Source organism: Balaenoptera ricei, chromosome 13 (assembly GCF_028023285.1).
Source record: "Balaenoptera ricei isolate mBalRic1 chromosome 13, mBalRic1.hap2, whole genome shotgun sequence".
NCBI lineage: Eukaryota > Metazoa > Chordata > Mammalia > Artiodactyla > Balaenopteridae > Balaenoptera > Balaenoptera ricei.
The window spans coordinates 23,512,206-23,515,246 of record NC_082651.1 but is presented as its reverse complement, the minus strand read 5'-3'; the positions used below and the strand labels follow the sequence as shown (position 1 = coordinate 23,515,246).

The 3,041-nt window shown below is 43.2% G+C and overlaps 1 pseudogene; it reads left to right on the top strand.

Moving 5' to 3' along the window:
• The first annotated feature begins 375 nt into the window (after positions 1-375).
• Positions 376-2,677, top strand: LOC132377331 (phenylalanine--tRNA ligase alpha subunit-like; annotated as a pseudogene).
• Positions 2,678-3,041: the final 364 nt, after the last annotated feature.

The window sequence follows — 3,041 nt, the reverse complement described above, 5'->3', positions numbered from 1 at the left end:
CAGGGACAATGATATGGATAAATATAAACCAAAAAATATAAACCAAAAAAAATCAAACTTTGCATTCTATTTTATTGGTAAAAGAATTTGAGTTATATTAAGAAATCCAAAAGTGATAGATTTTATTATTGTTCACAATTAATAAATGCCCTCCTTCCCTGTAAGAGGATTGATTATACATCCTTACCAACCACCATGTGACTTCATTGCAGAGAAATGTACATCCCACCAGTTTGACTTTGGGGTAGATCTTATAGCCTGCTTTGACCAGTGGAATGTGAGAAGAGTTCACCCAACTGTGTGCAAGCAAGAGCTTTAAGAAACACTGTGAATCTCTGTGACTCTTTTGCTCTCTTCTCCTTTACACAAAACAACATGTCTGAAACTGAGTCTTCTCCTCAGCCTGAGTCCTGGAAGGAGAAGATATGTGGATCAGAGCAGCTACAGCTCACACTCAGGTATCGTTATGTAATGTAAGCCAATGACTTTTTTCTAATCTTTGCAAATCTGCAAATATGCAAATTAAAATGAACTTTTGTTTGTTTGTTTTTGGTTATTTATTCATCTGTCATCTGTCATCCCTCCCCATACTTTTTTAAATCATTTTAATTTTTTTTATTCTAGTAAGAACAAAACATGAGATCTATCCTCAACAAATTTTTAAGTGCACACAACAGTTAACAACACTATAGTATTGTTAACCATAGGCACAATGCTGTACAGCAAATCTCTGGAATTTATTCATCTTGCATGACTAAAACTGTACACGCATTGAACAGCAATTTTCTGTTTTCCCTTCCCTCAGCCCCTGAAACAACCATTCTACTCTCTGTTCCTGAGTTTGGCTTTTTTAGATTCTATATGTAAGTGGAACCATGAATATTTGTCCTTCTATGACTGGCTAATTTTAATCAGCATAATGCCCTCAAAGTTCATTAATGTTGCTGCATATGGCAAGGTTTTCTTCTTCTTCTAAGGCTAAATAATATTACATTGCATGAATCTACCACATTTTCTTTATCCGTTCATCTGTCAATGGACACTTAGGCTGTTTCTTTGTCATGGGTATTGTGAGTAATGCTTCAATGAACATGGGAGTGAATATATCTCTTCATGATCCTGATTTAAATGATTTTGAACATGTACCAAAAGTGGGATTTGGAGATCACATGGTAATTCTATTTTCATGTTTTAAGGAACCTTCCCATTCTTAATGTGCGTTTAGTAGAGCTGAGTCTACCCCAGCATTTTGGCTTTTGCTGGTTCAACCAGAGTATGGTTTTCATCATGTGGTCCACTAAGATTAAGGATCCCACTTAACATTGTTGGAAGAGAAGCCTCACATCCCCCTACCCCAACCAGGGGGCCTGACCTTGGCAGAACAGAAGCTGGTCCTGCTGTAGCAATGCATCAATAAGGAGAGAGTCAACCCGAGAAGGGCTCTTCAATAAGCAGCAACCAAACCTATTAACTGTCAGTGAGGTGAAATATACATTTCCAATTATGTAACCTGTTCACTGGGTGTTTGGGTCATCTTGCTATAGAAAATCAGTAACAATTATAATTTCCCCAAATTTCTATTGTTTGTTTATTTAAGAGTTTTTGTAAATATATATACTAATGCTCTAAATTGATACATGATTATCAATGACTCAATCTTTATGTGGCTTTTCATTTTATCATAATAAAATACATTTAGTGTTGCTATCTTATTTAAAATCATTTTACTTAGGAAGAAACTGCTGACTGAAGTGACTGAAGACCTGCTGGGTGAGAAAAGGCAGCATCTTCAGCACCAGCATCCAAGCAGGAGGCGGAACTGTGCCCCTGGATGATTTTCAGCGGCTCCTAGCAGGGCTGCCCTTCAAGCCCTACAACTTCTGGGCCCCCGGCGTGTCCTCCACAACAGCGTACACCTGCACGCCCTGCTCAAGTCCACACCCAGGTCTGGCAGATCTTTCTGGAGTTGTGGTTCACAGGGATGGCGACGGTCAAACTCCTGGAGCTCTCCTTCTGGTACTTTTGACGCCCTCTTCTAGCCCCAGCAGCACCCAGGACACGACCAGCATGACACCTTCCTGGGATATCCAGCCGAAGCCTTGCAGCTCCCAATGGACTATGTCCAACAGGTCAAGCCGACCCGCTCTCAGGGTGGCCGGGGCTCACAGGTGAAAAAGTGGGACTGCAGGGGGCGGGAGGAGGTGGGGAAAGTTCGCTGCATGTGCACGCACACCACGTAAGCCGCCACTCTCTGCCACCCCGCCTGAGCAAGCCCTTCACGCCCGCAAAGTACCTCACCTTCTACCATGTGTTCTGGAAGGAGACCCTGCACGCCTCGCATTTGGCCGAGTTCCACCAGATCAATGGCCTTGTGGCTGACCACTGCCTCACTCCAGCCATCTCATGGGCATCATGCCAGGGTTCTTCACCAAGCTAGTATCTCCCAACTCGCTTCAAGGCGGCCTACAGTCCTACACAGAGCCCAGCAAGGAGGCGACGGCTACCACCAAGTCCCGAAGAAGTGGATGGAGGCCGGGAGCTCTGGGCTCTTCTGCCCCAGATGCTGCTGCCCATAGGGCTCCCTGGGAACTGGTCGGTTGTTGCCTGAGGCCTCTCCCTGGAGCACCTGACCATGATCAAATGTGGCATCAAAATATCTGGGAGCTGGTGGGCCTAGGATGAATCTGCATATGGGGTAATACAGCCGGTTGCGCTGCTTGAAGGCCGAACCGATTCAGGTATAAATAATATAATTTGTGAGATGGGGGGTTGGGGGGTTCTTGGTGGGGTGGAGGGAAAATGGAAAAGAAAAAAGGGGGGGAGGAGAGGCATCCAGTGGATTGCTTTATAACTTTGTTTAAAAAATTAAGTTGCCTAAATTTGGGGGAATATTTTGTAGTCTAATTCCATTCCCTTAGTCTATGAATCTGTCCTTTCACCAATACCACCGCTGTCTTGATTAATGTAGCTTTCAAGTAAACATTTAAATTGAAATGTATGAATCTTCCAAATTTGTTCTGCAGCTTTAAAGTCATTTTTGT